Source organism: Aotus nancymaae, unplaced genomic scaffold (assembly GCF_030222135.1).
Source record: "Aotus nancymaae isolate 86718 unplaced genomic scaffold, 86718_ANA_hifiasm-v0.15.2.pri h1tg000018l, whole genome shotgun sequence".
NCBI lineage: Eukaryota > Metazoa > Chordata > Mammalia > Primates > Aotidae > Aotus > Aotus nancymaae.
In genome coordinates, this window is record NW_026988430.1 from 19670126 (window position 1) to 19689126 (window position 19001).

General features: G+C 43.6%; 1 protein-coding gene across 1 annotated transcript in view; it reads left to right on the forward strand.

Moving 5' to 3' along the window:
• Positions 1 to 19001, forward strand: part of LPO (lactoperoxidase) — a 49111-nt gene that overhangs the window by 2843 nt on the left and 27267 nt on the right. The window lies entirely within an intron of this gene.

Here is a 19001-nt window from a genome sequence, read left to right on the forward strand (position 1 = left end):
TCTTTGTAGAATTGGCAAGCTGACTCTTAACATCTACATGGAAATGCAAAGGAGTTACATGGTTAAAAGAATTTTGAAAAAGAAACCTGATTTCTAGGCAATATAAAAGTACAGTAATCACTACAGCATGGTATTGTCATAAAGACAGACATATAAATTGATGGAACAGTATAAAGAGTCCAAAATAGATGTGTACATATATAGTCTATCAATTTTTGACAAAGATCCCAAGGTAATTCAATGGAGACGGGACAGCATTTTCAACAAATAATGCCGGAATAATTGGAAATCCAGAAACAAAACAAACGCAAAGATGAACAAAATTCAACTTCTTACCCTACACAATTTAATAAATTGAAGCAAAATGGATAATAGACTTAAAAGTAATATCTTCAACAATAAAACTTCTAGACAAAAACATAGGGACAGATCTTTGAGATCCTGAGTTGGGTAAATATTTTCAAAATGTACAAACTATAGAAGAAAAATCAATTGTCATCAAAATGCAAAGGAATTATATCTGATAAAGGAATATATAGTCTTACACCTCAGTAATAATAATACAAACAATCTTATTTTTTAAATGGTCAAAAGATTTGAACAATTTACTGGAGAATATATATGAATGACATTAATCCAGGAAAAGATAGTTGATATCATTAATCATCAGAATATTATATATTAAAAACACAGTAAGATACCACAGCACACCTATTACAATGGCTAAAATTTAAAAGTTAGACCACAGGGCCGGGCGCAGTGGCTCACGCCTGTAATCCCAGCACTTTGGGAGGCCGAAGCGGGTGGATCATGAGGTCAAGAGATTGAGACTATCCTGGTCAACATGGTGAAACCCCGTCTCTACTAAAAATACAAAAATTAGCTGGGCATGGTGGCGCGTGCCTATAATCCCAGCTACTCAGGAGGCTGAGGCAGAAGAATTGCCTGAACCCAGGAGGCAGAGGTTGCGGTGAGCCGAGATCGCGCCATTACACTCCAGCCTGGGTAACGAGCGAAACTCCGTCTCAAAAAAAAAAAAAAAAAAAGTTAGACCACACTAAATGCTGGTAAGGATGTGGAGCAACTGGAACTCTCATAATTACTTATCAGAATGAAAAATAGTACAGCCACTTTGGGAAACTGGAAGTTTCTTACAAAGTGAAACATTTACGTACCATATGATCCAGCAGCCTCACTCCTAAGTATTTACTCAAGAAAAATGACAATATGTGTCCACAAAAAGGTCTGTCTGTAAATGTGCATAACAACTTTGCTCACAATAGTAAAAATGGGAAACAGTCCCAATATCCATCAATGCGTAAATGTTTAAATAAATTGTATAATTGTATATCTAATAATGAATTAATACTCCATAATAAAAACAAAATAACAACTGATACACAAAACTACATGGATGAATCTCAAAATCATTATGCTCCGTGAAAGAAACCAGACATAAAAGACTATATGCTGTACAATATATTTGATGTGAGATTCTTAAAAAAGATTCCAACTATAGAGATGGAAAATAGATCAGTGGTTGCCAGGGATTGGGCGTGGGGATAGGGATTGAGTATAAAGGACAGTGTGAGGAAACTTTAGAGGCGATGAGACTGTTCTGTATCTGTGGTGATGCTAAACAACTTGTTGCATTTGTTAAAAACCTACACAAGTGGCCGGGCGTGGTGGCTCATGCCTGTAATCCCAGCACTTTGGTAGGCTGAGGTGGGTGGATCGTGAGGTCAGGAGTTTGAGAGCAGCCTGATCAACATGTTGAAACCCCATCTCTACTAAAAATACAAAAATTAGCCGGATATGGTGGTGCACACCTGTAATCCCAGCTACTCAGGAGGCTGAAGCAGGAGAATGGCTTGAACCTGGGAGGCAGAAGTTGCAGTGAGCTGAGATCGCGCCCCTGCACTCCAGCCTGGATGACAGCAAGACTCCGTCTCTAAATAAATAAATAAATGCCTACAGCAGTACATATTAGTGAGCAAATTTTACTGTGTGTAAATTAGAAGCTATTTACCAGGTTGTGAGGGGTACTTAAAATAGAATGCAGACTATGACAAATGACTATTCTGGGTGAAAACTGAAGGATAAAGACAGAAGGATCTGTCCACAAACACTGTACTCTAGCTGGTAAGTTTGTTCCTCTGAGGGATTGGGTTAGCAATTTCTAAGGCTACTTTACATACATACTAGCATTAAGCAAATAAGTAAATATGTGGTAGATAATGAGTACCACTTCTGTGTCAGAAGGAAGTTACAAATAAGGAAAGGGGTGAAGACAAGAATGGACCCAGTGATGCTGGATCAGAGTTGGAGGTAGCAGTAAAACTTCATGGATATTTTTAAATATATGTATAAATACCACTTGGTCAAGTGTTTTTGTTTTTGTTTTTGCCAGGAAAAAAAATAGGCCAGGTGTGCTGGCTCACGCCTATAATCCTAGCACTTTGGGGAGGCTGAGGTGGGCCTTGAGGCCAGGAGTTTAAGATCAGCCTGGCCAACATGGCAAAACGCCATCTCTACTAAAAATTCAAAAATTAGCCAGGTGTGGAGTGCACACCTGTAATCCCAGCTACTCGGGAGACTGAGGCACAAGAATCGCTTGAACTCAGGAGGTGGAGGTTGCAGTGAGCAGAGATCATGCCACTGCACTCTAACCTGGGCACCAGAGTGAGCCTCCGTCACAAAAACAAAAGAAAAAGAAATTTTAAAATTATATGTAAAAGACAGAGTCAGAAATGTGTGTGAGCCCAGAGGCAGTCACTCCCCAATAGAAATGAGCATGCCTCGTACCCAGACCTTGGTTTCTAAAGACCATTCTTTACTACAAAGGAATCAGGGCTCCTTGGAGAATTGATTGATTCCCAGAGAAGCAGCAAAATGAAAACTCTGACACACTTCTTGACTAGGTGGCTCCCATCAGCCAAGAACAATCCTGATATGGATACAGGTATGTGCTGTTAACAGTCAACATGCTTAGCAGCTGGTAAAGAAGATCTTGGCAGGACGCCAACAGCAACTGCTACAAGCACATTTTGGGGAGGTGACCCCAGGGAACATTGGATGGGAGTGGGGCAAAACTCAGGCCAACTTACTCAGAGCAACAAAATCATGAGCATCCCCGCCTCTTCCCAGTCCCCTTCCAGGCAGTGTGCCAACAGGTAGAACAGGTGAGGCTACGTGAGTATTACCATGTCGACATTACCAGAGTCAGTAGGAGAATAAAATAGTTCAGCAGTACCCAGGAGCTGATCCTCTGAAGCAGGTCACTTGAATATCCTAGCCAGAACTCAAATGTCTTTTCCAAAGAAACATACTAAACTTCTTGTAACTAATTGCTTTATCTTGTGCAGCCCTGTTTTCCCTGCAGTGTCCAACAGGTTAGCTCAGGTCTCCAGTGACGTGTCAAGGCTTGGGGCAATAGGAGTGTTCTAAATAGTAGGACACTGATAATATTGGCTTCTATGACTCCTCCCCCTCCAAGAAGAGGATTCAATTTTTTAGAAATACAGGGACTTTACAATCCACCTTCCATACTCCTCCCATTCTTGGTATTCTCCTGGAAATCACAAAGAAATTAATCTCTTCAGCAAATTCTAATAAGCCAGTCTTCTCCTTTTCTTGTTTCCAGAACTTTCTACCAACTATAAGATTCTTTCAAGTTTGATCTCATTATAGCCCACTGACTTTCTCCAAATCATCAGTGAGCTTTTGAAAGTATACATTCATAACTACCCAATAATTTTAAGTCAAGATTTTGGCTCTTGCTGCAAAAGAATCATTTGGCTCCAGCTATTAGAGTTGAAATTAGATGGTTCATTGAAATTGCTTTGAGTAAGAATTCTCACCAATCCTGTCAGAGACCACAAGATGTGACAGTTACGAGTTTGTGCCATAATTCATTAATTCACTTAATTAATTTATTCAAAAAAATTTGCTTTTTTATGGTCTTGGAATAGGTAGTATACTAAACAGTCTCTGACCTTATAAAATTTGCATTATAGTTGGGGCAGATAGACAGTAAACAAGCAAAAAATAAAACATAGTACAATATGGTGGTCAGTTCCATGAAGAAAAACAAAGCAAAAAAGAATAATGCTATGGTTTGAATGTCTCTTCCAAAACCCACGTTGAAGTTTAATCTCCAATGTGATTAATGAATTAATGAGCTATTGGATTAGTGGGTTATCTTGGGAGAGGAACTGGTCAGAGACCTGAGCTGGCACATGCACACTCAGCCCCTCGCCATGTGAAACCCTACACCACTCTAAGGAGAGTCCCCACCAGGAAGACAGCCCTCACCAGAATGGCCCCTCAACCTTGGGCTTCTCAGCCTCTAGAACTGTGAGAAATAAACTCTTTTTCTTTATAGTAGTACCCAGTTTCATGCATTCTATTATAAGCAACAGAAAACAAAGATAATAAGAATTACAAGAGGAAGGCCAGACACGGTAGCTCACACCTGTAATCCCAACACTTTGGGAGGCCCAGGCAAGAGGATTACTTGAGGCCAAGATCAGCCTAGGCAGCATGGCAAGGCCTCGTCTCTACACAAATTAAAAAAAAAAATTAGCCAGGCATGGTGGTGCATGCCTATAGTTGTAGCTACTCAGGAGGCTGAAGTGGGAGGATTGTTTAAGCACAGGAGTTCAAGGCTGCAGTGAGCCATGGTTATGCCACTGCACTCCAGCATGGGCAACAGAGCAAGACTCTGTCTCAAAAAAAGAAAAAAGAAGAATTGTGGAAAAAGAAGAGTTTGAAGTTTTTTAAAAGGGAAATCTGGAAACATTACTTCAGACTGTGATATTTAAGCAAGTACTCAAAGATGGTGGGGAAATGAGCCATGTGGATATCTGGAGAATGAACATTCCAGGCAGATGAAACAGCAAAGGCAAAGCTGGGTGCCGGGGCATGTGTGTATTTAGTCTCAACTGTGTTATAACTGATGCAGGATTTTTCTCAGCCCCTACTGGACTCTCAGCAGTGGCACACCCTCTACTCAGCCCACCACGCTCAAACTCTTGCAGGAGGGAACACATGAGCAAGTGAGTGCGGGATCTAGCCAGCCACTCTGAGCACCAACACAGGAGCAACCTCCATGCAGGGCCTGCAGTGGCACCCAGCTAAGGGTGCCCAAAACCCCAAAGGCCAAAGGGGTTGTTACAGTGCTCCTTAGTTTCACTGTCCACAGACAGCGGTGTGTTAACAGTTCAGTTGGCCCCTTGCCTCATCACGTGGGGCAGCTGCCCTCCACCAGTGAGGGCAAAGGGCCAGTGTGACAGCCTTTCTGGGTACCCACACTTGGTGGGTCCCAAGCTCTTGTCCAGGGTCCTAAAAGAATGAAGTCACATGGACAGCTGAAGGATGGTGAAGGTGGAGAATTTTATTGAGTGATGAAAATGGCTTAGTGGAGAGGGGAGCAGGCAAGGGGATGAGAAAGGCAGATCATCTTCCCCAAAGTCAGGTTGTCTCTTCACGAAGTCAGGGGTCTCCCCCTCTACTGACTGAGTCTGGGGCCTTTATAGGCACAGGATGGGGAGTGCATGCTGGTTGGTTTGTGAGTATGCAAAAAACGTTAAAGTGTAAACACCACTCACAGGTGGGCATGACAGTATAGAAAACCAATTAGGAAAAGCTAGATATATGTGAAATAGGTGAAGGATGAGGATTAATCAGAGGAAAGCACATCAAACAGGAAGACAAGTTCTCAGTCCGATCTGAGGATTTAACTTGCTTGGCTTTCAGGCTTTAAACTGTCTTTGACTTGGAGGTAGGGTTTCATCAGGTACCCGCCCCTATCTGCCTAGGCATTTGGCTGCCTCCTGTCGCTATCATTAACTACATGTGAATAATTAGAATAGTATATATTGTTAAATTAAACCTGTCTCCAAGCTCCCTCTCAGCAGAGCTGATGAGATGTTCAGTGTTTCTATTGTGGCCCGTTCCACTTCCTGGACTCAGTGTAGAGTTCCTATGCCCCAGAAAGGGGCCTCCAATCCATACTGGTCAGTGCTGGGATGGTCATGCCCCAAACTCCCAGCTGAGCAGGCTATTCTCTGCTTACCATGTCCATCTTCCTCCTTATGACTAACTCGGCCCCCAAAGACCACAACCTATAGGGTCCAGTCCCAGATATCCATGTGCCACCCTGTCAGAGGTCCTGCCCCATGCAGGAATGCTGCGTGAGAGCTGAAATTCCCCATTTCTTGGTCCTACATCTCCAAGGTACCACCAATCCCTCCATCCCTACAGACTTCAGCAACCTGCTAGTCTCCGCTCCACTCTCCCTCCTCCCACAGTACCTCAATTGAGCTCCCGAGTCTGTAAGCTATTTGTCAGTTGTGTTTTTGTCTGTTGTTATTTGGTTGGTTGGTTTGGTTTATTGTTTATTTGCTTGTTGTTTATTTTGGTTTTTCAAAACAAAAGTGTGTTAATCTTCCAAAAGACAAAGAAAATTCTGCCTTCTAGGACACAAAGCTTCAATTGCTCTCTTGAGAAAGGGTGAAGGGAAAGGTATTTTTAGTCTTTGAACAAATATCTCAATCGTATTAACATCTCTGGAATCCTTTCCCAGCTCTCCACCTCCAGGACCACCAGGCACTACCTCGTCCCAGGATACCATTAGTTCCTACCTACATCATTGCAACAGAGTCCCTCCTGATCTTCCCCTCTCCAGTCCTACCCTCCAACTCTTCCCCGCCCTAAAGCCAAGGGATCTTTCTAGAGCAATAATCTGATGACTCTTAAAATGTCTTTGCCAATTAAGGAACAGGCACATGATCCAATTCAGGCCAGTGAGATGTAAGAAAAAGCTTGCCAGGATTTCTGGGAAAGCTATTCTTTCTCTTCTGTGAGATTCTCTGCCTTCCCCTACAGGGGGTTGTGTGCCATTTTGCCTGCAAGGGAAGGACAGAGTTGAAGCTGAGAGGAGGCAAAGCCAGGAGAACTGCAGGGTGAAGGAATCCAGGCCCATTGAAGTAAGTCAACCCTGAACTGGATTCAACGCTATCCCTGGATTCTTATTTTTTTTCCAAATGATCAAAAATATGGAACAATTATTGGTTGCACAGCAATGTGAATACTTAGCAATACTGAACAGTACACTTAAAAATGGTTAAGATGGTAAATTTATATTATGTGTATTTTACCACAACTAAAAAAAATTACACCAAAACAGCAACAAAAATAGGGAACAAATCGTATAATCACCATTTATATGCCCAGCATTCAATTTGAAATTTGCCCTGTTAAGCCAATTTGAGCTAATTCGTTGGTGACTTGGACCCAGCAAATGCATGCTAAGTAATACGGAATGTGTGCCAGGAAGTAGGCATGCTGCAATTAACAGGCCTATACTTGATGGAATTGGCTGAAGATATAGGGCTCGATCCTGAGCTAGAAAGTTAGCAATCCTACCTAAGGGATTGTGAAATAGAACTGGTTTCTCTGCCTGTTGAAGTTTAATGTGCAAAAAAATCACCTGGGAATCCTGTTCAGATGAAGATGATGATTTGGTGGGAACTAAGAGTCTGCATTCCTAACAAACTCCCAGGTGATGCCAATGCTGCTGAGCCATGGACCACGCTTCGGACAGCAAGGAGTTAACACTGATGTTATGTTAATAACATAATTATTATGTTATCATGGGGACCACACGCTATGCAGGCTGTCACATGGTGGGGAAAATTCAAGATGTTGGATTGTGTTACCAACTTCTTACAGCCCTCAGTAAGGTTATACAAGAGACAGGTTCTTAGTGTCACACTGGCGTATGTGAAAACAAAGAAGAAAATACATCTCTGTTAAGAGAGGTTCTGTCTGCCTATGTACTGCAATTAGAAATGGCTGAAATGTGGTCATGTGACTGTGTCATCGTGGTCAACCGAATCTGCCCATATTTGTAGAATGAATGCAGAATGAGTGAGTGGACTTGCTATAAGAGAGAGCTAGATAATTAGAACCTCCCCAGCAATGAAGCAGGTTGCCATGTAAATCTGAGCTCCCCAACCCTGAAAGTGTTCAGCAGTGACTTAGCAACCATCTATCAACTTAAATGTAAATAGATATGACCTAGGAATTTTGTGAAAATGCAGATTCTGATTTGGTACGTCTGGATAGGGCTTGAGATTCTGTATTTATGAGTATCTCCCAGAAGATTCCAATGTTGTAGGACCTTGGCCCATACCTCGAGGAGCAAGGATGTAGCAGGGAATCCTACAGAGGGTAGAAAATTCAGCTAGATTAGCAGTTTCCAAATCTGCCTGTATGTCAGACTCACCCAGGAGATTTATTAGAAATAAAGATTCTCCAACTCCAGTGCCAGAGACTGGAATTCTGTAGACCAGGACCAGAGTCTGGATGCCTGTATTTTTCCCAAGCTTTCCACTGATTCAGATGCAGCCTTTGGGAATCCCTGAACCAGAAGCTTCTTAAATGGAGTTCAAACTCTAAGCTTACTTTTTTTTAAAAGAATCAGACAAATATAAGTCAGGATGATGCAAAGCCAGGCTGACAAAAATCCCCTTGCTATATTTACATGGCAAATAGCACCAGGGTCAATCATAAATAACTGCCCTGTTATTTACGAGTCCTAGATCTATGCTTAACTCCATTTCTAGAGAATTTCACGTTTCCTATATTTTTGCAGATTGGAATCACATTGTGCTCTTAAAGTAGCCCAATGAGTGATTTCTTGAACTCCATCAACTTGTAGTGAAATGACATAATTATGTTAAAAAGGGGAACTTCCATATTAGGTTTCTTGGAAAATATTTCAAAAGATAAAAATAGCAAGGAAATCTAGGATTGTGTGACACATTGAAAACATCCCACAAACAGGAATTGTCCCAACTGAGTCTGGTAGGTCGTGGTCTCTTGCTCTCGTTGCAGCTGTGAGCAGAGAATTGCAGATCTCTAATCTGAGGCTGTAAAGTTTTATTGCTACAGATTTGATTAGTTCTAGGAGGGCAAAATATCAGGCAGATTTGATCAATTTCTGTTTTTCTTACCCATTCATCATTTTCTCTTTTGACATAGCCACAAATGGGAGGGTTCATGAAGCTGGGCTGGTGCCAGGTTTTAGAACTGGGGCTGGAGGGAGAGGCTGGACTTTTACCCCACTGCAGGGCTTAGAAGGGCCAGTTGAATTTGTAGGATGTGAAATCCAGTAAGGACCATGATTAAATTATCAGAAGTGCCAGTGCCTCAGGCACTGGACCGAAATTCAGGGCAAAATTTCAGAGTTTAGACACAGAAAGCTAACAGTGGGGCCATCACCTCATGGGGCCAGGTACTAAGACCAAAATGGGCGTCCTAAAATCTGTAGCAAGAACGGAAAAGAGAAAACATAAGTTACTATAAGCAATGCAGGCTGGTTTTCAGCTGTCAGGCTAGGACATTCTGCTAGGCTTTATTTCAGTAGACAGGCATCATCAGCTATGCAGTAGCCAGGTCCACAGGGACTTCACAGAGGTAGGAGCAACTACCTAGGAAGCTGAGTTCAAAAGCAGAAATTCTGCCTGGGGCAGCTGCTGTCCTCAGGCTGAAGATGGACTGTTTCACATCCATGTGACCAAAAAAGGGAAAACCTAGAGCTGGCTCCTGGGGGGACAGGGTGGTGCCATGGTCCCCATCATCTCGTTTTTTCTTCCCATCAGACAGCAAGCAGCTCATTGGAGAGCCACAGAGTCACCAGGACAGACAGAAAGTCCAGCAGCAGAAGCCAAAAAAAGAAACTTTCCCTTTCTGTCTCCCCTGTCTGTGACATACAACCCAACCGTGAGGACATGGGGTTTAAGCCATTTCCTTTTTTAGTTTCAGCTTCTGACCTCCTCAGGATTGGAAGTGGAGATTCAGAGGAGGCTGGGAGGGTGAAAGCATGACGTCTTAAGAACCAGCTCATGCAGAAGTGGCTGCTCACCTTCCTGCCTCAGGGATCCTTCTGATGCTAATCACTTTGTGGGAATCTCACTCTACGAGTCTGCAAGCCTGAGCCCAGCTTATCCTCATGACACCCTGTGAGGCAGACTGCAGCTCCTACTCCCACTCACCAGAAGAGGAAGCAGAGGCTCAGAGACCAAGTGACCCTGGGGGCTACACAGCCACCGAGCAGGGGCATCAGGGCTCTATGAGATTTCCTTCTGACTCCGCTCTGAACTCACTCTCTGTGGCCCAGGCTGGACGCCTCCCCCAGGGAACACCATAGTAGCCCGGAACACAGAGCACAGTTTACATTTGGCTCGTGTTCCTGGAGTGTCCATTGTAGGTTGATGTAAAGTAAATTTTAAATTTTTATTAAAAAACAAACATAAGTTATTGAGTGGAACATAAAAGCATGAATTTGAAAGTTAAAATGTAAGATATTGACCTTTTACTTAATAATAGTGTGACAATATTGCTTTATTAATTGTGACAAATGTACCATTGTAAAATAAAATGATCGTAGTGGAGACTGGGTGTGGAGTATACAGGAACTCTGTATTATCTTTGTAATAATATGGTAAATCTAAAACTATTCTAAAATAAAATTTTTTCTCTTAAAAAAAGTAAGATATCAAAGAAATTTTAGAATCTCAGTTTCCTTCAGGGGTACCTGGTCACGATTATCTTTTGTTAGAGGCTTATCAGAAGCCATGCTGCTCGCTGAGCGAGGGACATTCTACAGTGCATGTTTACAGCCTCTTGAAAAGCCTGTATTCATTAAGAGAAGAACAAGAGAGTGGGACGGAGAAAAGTCTTTCCCTCCCTGCCCCTGGCCTCTGTCTCCTTCCTAGCACTGTGAGAGAGTGCAAGGTAATAACTACTTCGCCCTCCCCAGGTTCCCACCAGAGTGGAAAGGATTCCATCACAGACAAAGTCTATTTGAACATTTCACCCCATTCCAGCCTCCACCACAATCTTCCAGAGCATCTATTATCCTTATGTACCCCAAAATCATCAGGACAGCGCCCCAGAAGGGAAGTAGTGAGAATTCAGCCATTTATACTAAGTCCTGGGGAGCGCACACCCTATACCCCGCAGGCACCACCCCATGCGTTAGTCAGCAAGCAGGGCAGGATGCCTTCTCAGGGCACCTACTCAGGACTCCAGCCTCCCTCCAGCACAGACACCTAAGAATGCAGCTTCACAAGCCTGGGTGCCAAGCAAGCATGGGTTCTGTTGCTTCTGAAAGATTCTTTCAGCATCTGGGGAATAGGCAATGATGTTCCACCTTAAGGTTGGAAAAGGAGGCTTAAACTGCTATTTTTCTCCCAACTGTAAATGACCCAAGATTCAGCTGTTCATTATCATCTCTTGACTCCCTGTGTTTCTTTCCAGCTTATGATGGGCAATAGCGGCTCTAAATCAGGGAAAATGGAAGAGAAAAGAGAAAAATTCAGAAATTATTCCTTCTAGCTATATTTTTAAAAATTTTATTTTTAAGGGTTTATTTTGTTTATTTATTTATTTTTAGAGACAGGGTATTGCTCTGTCACCTAGGCTGGAGTGCAATGGCACTATCATGGCCCAGTGTAACCTTGAACTCCTGGCCTCAAGGGATCCTCCTGCCTCAGCCTCCCAAAGTGCTGGGATTACAGGTATGAGCCACCACACCCAGCCCTAGCTACACATTAGTGCAGTATTCCATTCAGGCTAGAAAATGGTCTTCGGAGACAGCTTTAGAACTGACAGTGAAGAACTTGGACTTGAATGACTGAATTAAGCCAAGGTAATTTTTATACCCATGTCATCATCTTTATCATCAAAGCAAATCTTATTGATTGCACAAGGTAGTTTACAGCTCTTGAGAAGTTTCTGATCTAATTTGGGCAAGCGGAAAGAAACATAAAGAGACAATAAATAGGAAAAGCAAAGGGGAGAAAAAGAATTATTGTGCAATGCTTTCTGGAGCTTGGCAGACAGGAATAGGTTCGTGGAGAAGAGAAGGCTTGAGCTAGATATTGGACTTGGACGAGAAGGGAGACAAGGAGCCAGATATGGAGAATGGCAGAGGGATAGACAGGTGATCGGGAATGTGCATGGCATGTCAGGGTATGAATAGTTTACTTGGCTACAACAAAGAGCTTGGGTAGAGGAGCGATATGTGATAGGCTGGGATAGACAGCGGCTTTGGCAGTATAGGGCCTTGCTAATACTTAAGACCTTGTCCTATGGGTAGTGGGGCACTGTGTACAGAAAACTTTAGCATAGAGGGGCATGCAGTGGGGGTGGGGGGCAGAGTCAGGAAGACCAGTGGAAAGGCTATGGCACTGGAGGAAAATTATTGTAATTTTTTGCAATTACAGAAATTGAGGCCAGGCGCAATGGCTCACATCTGTAATCCCAGCACTTTGGGAGGCCGAGGTGGGCGATCACTTGAGGTCAGGAGTTGGAGACCAACCTGGCCAACATGGTGAAACCCCATCTCTACTAAAAATACAAGAAGTTAGCCAGACGTGGCGGCACAAGCCTGTAGACCAAGCTGCTTGGGAGGCTGAGGCAGGAGAATCACTTGAATTCAGGAGGCAGAAGCTGCAGTGAGCCAAGATAATTCCACTGCACTCCAGCCTGGGCAATAGAGTGAGACTCTGTCTCAAAAAAAAACAAAAAAAACGGGGGTAATTTAGGGCAAAGCAGAACCAGAATGTGGGGAAGTCAAGGAAGCCACAGAGGCAAGAGATTTATGAAGGACCAGTGGATAGGACTCAGTGACCAAGAAGATGGGAGGAAGGGGAGGAAGAGAGGAAGAGAAAAGAGGAAAAGGAAAAAGAGAAGTGCTCAGGATGTCTCCCTGGTTTCCAACTTGAGTGACTGAGAGAATGATCACATTCCCAGCAGAATTTTTCTTCTTTCTCAACAAGATTCTTCCTGTTCTTTTGTTTCTGGTTGTCCCTCAGAACTAAGGAGAAACAGCCTTTGGGATAGTTGTCCCCTTACCCCATCCCAGGTGGTCCTAAGAGTAAGAACATAGGATTCTCATCCCCCTTTATATGAAGAGAACCTGAGGGTATATAATGTGTACAAGACTACACAATGAGGCAGAAGCTGACTGGCGCTGGGACCTACAAGATCTACCGGTTCACAATAAAATTCTAAACATCAGAGCCCAAGGGAGCCAACACAATTACTTAGTGGACTCGCTTCTCTTTCTAGAGAAGGAAACTGAGACCTCTGAATAAAGACTAATTTCCCCAGTGTCACATGCTGCTGACTAGCAAGCTAGGACTGGAGCCTGGCTTTCTGAGCTTTAATAATCCAGTGCTTCCTGCATTTTCGCTAGTTGTTTTGTTACATCTGTATGCATGTGCGTGTGCAAACACATACACACACACACATACACGTTTGCTTGAGAAACAGGGCGTTTTATTGGCATGATGTTCTCTTTATGGGCTTATCACAAAGCATATCATCAGACTGCTCACAGAATAACAATTTAAGGCTTTTTTGTTTAAAATCCTGTGTTTCTTTATCTGTGGCTTATGTGGGAACTGGTTTGCTGCCCCATCTCTACCGGAGCATCTCAGGATTTAGTCAGGGTCAGATTGTGTTGGCTCCACTTTGATGTCTGTCCCCTTCCCCAGCCCTATGCCTACATTACCCCGCCAAGGCGGGGAACAGATCTGACAGCTTTTTTGGTTAAGCAAACTTATTAAAATTCATAGTTTTTAGTAATTAGGAAGAGAGAGGATTGGGAGTAAGAAAAAACAGAAGTACCATAATATTAGGTGCTCAGTGGATGTTTAAGAGGAATAGGGAAAGAGGGAGGAAGGGAAAGACAGAACATCAAAGGGAAATGGGTGAATGGTTTTTACTGAAAAAGAAAAAAAAGATTTTCCATTAATGAAGAGAAGGGAAAGAAAGCATTCTGTCCGCCCACCAGGCTGGTTTCCAGGGAAGCCCTTCAGTCCCAGCACACTGTGGCTAATTGGAAAACCTCATTGATAATAGGTTTGCCAGTCAGAACCTTTATGTTATGCCAAACTCAGAAGCCACCAAGTATCAGATCAATTCTCTAAAAAATACTAGAAGGCCGGGCACAGTGGCTCATGCCTGTAATCCTAGCACTTTGGGAGGCTAAGTCAGGAGGATCACTTGAGCTCAGGAGTTCAAGACTAGTCTGGGCAACACAGGGAAACCGTATCTTTACAAGAAATTAAAAATTAATAGGGAATGGTGGCTCACACCTGTAGTCCCAGCTACTTGGGAGGCTGAAGTGGGAGGTGACTTGAGCCCTTGCAATGACTGGTGATCATGCCACTGCACTCCAGCCTGGGTGACAGAGCAAGACCCCATCTCAAAAAACAACAACAAAACAAAAACAAAAACAAAACAAACCAATGCTAGGAGAAGATCAATGCTAGGAGAAGATAACAGAGCCTCTTTCTGTCTGCTATGGAGACATACGACCTATCCCAAATATTTCTTTTTCTCATCTAAAAATCCCTCCTGTCTCCAAAGGGGGCTGCCTGGCAGTGTCCCCATCCCTCCCAACAGCTCATGCTGCCCAGGGACACCCTTCAGAGAAGCCCTGCCATCTGTACACCCCTCCTGAGGCCTGGGTGCCTGGGTTCCTCCCTTCTCTGGGGTAGAACTAGTGGATGAAACCCAAAGGGGGTAAACATGGGCAAATAGAGCCATCCTTGGGACAAGAAGTCTATTTGTTTGGTGTTCTAGGAAACCAACAAAAGGAAATGCATTTTAGCCAGGAAAGAAAAAAAAAAACCTGCCCAGCTATGATTGACAGCCAAGCCAGCTGACAAGGGTGAAACCAGACAGCTAAGGAAGGGACTAGCTGCACGTCCATGGGAGATGGCACCTGACATGGGCCCAGTGTGAGAGCTACAATCACACAAACAAATGGTCACTGTGTGTCCTTTGGATTACCCAAGGTTGTATGTGCAACATGCAGCACTCTAATTCTAGAAGGCAGTGGAGGTGAGCCAGCTATGTCCAAAACCAGTCTCATTTATAAACTGTGCATTCCTGGGAAGTACGCGTGCATGTTTGTGTGTGTATGTGTGGGAGTGTGCACTGCCACGTGCCAGTGATCGGTCTTATCTTCACTGGGTACTCCCTGCTGCTGCTGCTGCTGCTATTGCTAAAGTGTCTTGAGCTCTGCGCTGACATATGAGAAGCTATCGGCCTTTTTAGCTTTCTCCTGAACTTTCTGCCTTCCACTCTCCATTTCTCAGGCCAGTTTGCCATTCCCACATGGGAAGACATCTACCCGTGCTACAGATTTGACTAGACTGAGATACACCCATGAAAATATGTCATCACCTGTCAGCAAAGCTCTAAGACAAAAATTAGCTATAGGACAATAGGCATGTCACTGTCAGAGTGACTGTCTCCAGGTGTGCTTCATGCCAGTATCAAGGAAGGGCTTTACTGGGCTGGAGCTGCCCCATCCTACTTGACCCATTACAGAAAGACCAAATCTAGGACATATCATGTCACGTCACATCGTAACATGATCAGACCTGGACTTTGCTGTTACCCTGACTCCAGTAACTCACTGTATATTGCACATAGGAAGCAATGTTATCCCATAGGGTCTTCTAAAAGGAAATTCCATCTTCAAATCATTCAGAACCAACTAGGTCAAGATCTGTCTAACAGCACAGCTTCCCAAACCCATTAAGCATAAAATTCACAGGCAAGGACCTTGAGAAGCATGTGTCAAAGTTCAGGGAATGGTCAGACAAAGAAAAACAATGCTTGTCTAAAGAGCCAAAGTATGTTTCAAGGAAAACAAGCAGAGCCTGATGTCTAACTCACCTCTCCTGGATGGCTTCCTTCTTCCGAGATGCCCAGCTCATTTGCCTGGACTCATCACAAGAGAAGCAGTTTTTAGATACATTCCATCATCTAGAAAAAGGAAGTATCACTTTTTTGAAGGTGAACCAAGAAGTCTGGTTTGGGGTTGATAAATTTCTGACAGTCTCTCTCAGACTATTTTCAACTCAAAGTATAATTTCATAAAGAGGCTTATTATGTTTTAAATTGTCTGTCTATAAAATACACTTTCATGAAATTTTGTTTTCTCTGAATCTTCCTGTTTCCTTCTTGTATAAATCTAGTGAAATTGAATTTCCGAAGTCATTGAGGTAGGAAAGATATGTAACATTATACTTGAGCTTTAGGTCAATAATTTACAGGATACTGGTGTTTGTTTTGCTTTGTTTTGTTTTGTTGAGACAGGGTCTCATCATCACCCAGGCCGTAGTGCAGTGGCATGATCTTGGCTCACTGCAACCCCCGCCTCCCTGGTTCAAGTGATTCTCCCACCTCAGCCTCCCAGGTAGCTGGGACTACAGGAGTGCACCACCATGCCTGGCTAACTTTTGTGTTTTTAGTAGAAATGGGTTTCACCATGTTGGCCAGGCTGGTCTCGAACTCCTGACCTCAAGTGGTCCGCCCATCTCGGCCTCCCAGATACTGGAGTTTTTTAATGGGCCACCCTATAGAAGGCATGAAGTCATGGAATCATAATAATCACAAAAACCAAGGATTGATTTCACTACTAGAAAATTTGAGACACCAGACGTGAAGTGACTTGCGTAGAGCCAGAGGCAGGGACTGCAACCCACTGTTCTAATGCCAAGCTTAGGGCTCTTCTCACCCTTTAGTGGCCAAAAGTATTTTGAAATTTTGACCAAAAAAAAAATTAATGTTATTAGTCACTTTAAATCCAAAATATGAATCCATTGGATTCCACAATAAATTGGTGGAAAGTAAGGGAGGGATCAAAGGGCAATATATGAATGGGGAAGAGAACCATTTAATTGCAAAAACCACAATTACTTTTGCACCAACCTAATAATTGTTCATAGTTCTAAGAGCTATTTGGATACCATCAGACTCTTAAGGGGACAAATGTGTTCAGGGCTTGCAGTTTTGCCTTCCAGGACTAGATCAGGATCATGCATTTAAGCTGGAGAATGGAAAGAGGAGTTGCTTCACTCATAGTCAGTGGTATTGCATCAACCAATGCCTGACATTCTGCAGTTTCCTGGTGCATCTGCCCGGAGTCACAGGGTGTTTCCTGCTAAGCCTCAGCCTCTCCTCCAAGCCACATCAAAATCTTTCCTTCTGGGCCTTTCCCAGAAATAAATTCTTGCTGGAAGGTATAAAGACCAGCTCCTCCAAGCAGAGCAACTCCCTGGCTTTTGCGGAAAGACGAGGCACTGGGCAGGTAAGACTCATCAACTTTCATCTTTTCTGGTTTCTGCAAAGTTGATGATGACATTTACTAAATGTCTTCTCAGAAAGCTTAGCACTGGATTTGGACTTGTCTCTATCAGGCATTTTCTCGTGCCAGCTTTAGGCACTCCATGGCACACTCCTCTTGTTTTGTATAAGAGAGAATTTAATTAAGCCTTCCCCCACCATTGTGGGGGAAAGAGGCTTTTCTGTGTCTGAAAACTATGTCACAGATCATAGACTGTTAGGGCTGGAAGGTACCATAGACCTCTCTTATCCCCCTGTTTAGGAACTGAGACCTAAGCAATTTAATGTGTCCAGAGTCACACAGGAATTTGGGGGGAAACAGGAACAGAATGGAGCTCCGCGTGCTGTTCTTGAGACAGGTGTGATGAAATCTGGCCTCTCGACTACAGTAGAGATTTTGCAGTGTTCTAAGGGGTTCCTTAAGCCGGGCTGTCAGGTCTTCATCTCATTTCTAGCATCTCATGCCTGCCATCTGCAGCAGATCTGACCATCTAGTTTGCCCTGAATGTCTAGTCCTAGCTGTATTGAGTGCCCTGTGGATAGCTGGCTCTCAAGCAGGTGTCTGACCTGTATTGCAGCAGTACTAGACAGGCTTCATTTTGGGAGAATGGAGTGGTTGAATCATGTTTTTGATGTAATTGTGTGCCTCAAACCTTTTGGTTGAAGTAGATTGATTTCTGCTCTAGAGGGCTTGATAAGAGCTATCTCTTCATTCTCTTTCTGATCTTGGAGTCACTCAAAAGACCAAGTAGGGTGTTCCTCCGGGTGATGGGGCAAGAAGGCAATTACGGCTTTCCTGTTAGCTCATTCCACCACCCTCCACAGGGCTCTTTCCAGTCATGGAAGAGAATGCCACTGACTTCATCCCTTATCGGGCCTTCCTCCTATCTCCTTGGGTACTGCTCAGCAAGATTGAGAGTCAAAGTCTGGAAGGCCTTGGTATTCAGAGTGTGGTCTGCAGACCAGCAGCATCAGCATCGCTTGGAGCTTATTGGAAGTGCAGACTTTCAGGCCCCTTCCATGATCTTCTGAGTCACAATCTGCATTTACCACAATCCCTAGGTGATTAGGGGAATATGACAGTGTGAGAGGCTTGCTAAGAGACCATCTCTGCCCTCTCCGTCTGCAACCTGCAGATGCTGAACTTTTCTGCTCTAAGAGTTTCATTCATTCAGTATACACTGAACACCTATTATGTATCAACATGCTTAGGTCCTGGAAAAACAAATAAGACAGAGTCCTTGAGGAATTCATGGTCTGATAGGGGAAACAGAAGTGAAGACCATAATATAACACATGTATGAAATACTGTGGGAGGACAGAAAAAGGAGAGATCTAACTTTGCCTGGAGAAAACTGGTGAACTTCACAGAGAAGGTGGCATTTGGTCTGGGTTTTGAAGGATGAATAGGAGTTTATCAGGCACGGAGGTATTGTATAGGGAAGAACATGGGTAGAGGCATGGGATTGTCGACCAGCCTGGCATTTGAGGGGCAAAGGCTGTGACTCTGTCTCCAGATAGTGCTTCATGTCCCGGGGAAGGCTCCAAGCTTTGCTGCAAACCAAAGGGCTTGGGAAATGGTTTCTGCACTGACCGTAAGATAAGAATGTGGATAAATAGCTAAACAGCACAGAAGCCTCTTGTTGGCCTCTTGTACTCTAAAGCCTCATGCCTTCTTGCCCTGCTTGGTTCTGGCTGCAGACAGTGTCCCTCTAGAATCTTTTTGACGCCCCTTTTTCAATGACATGACCCTCTATTTACCTGGCTCTGATTTTTTGTCC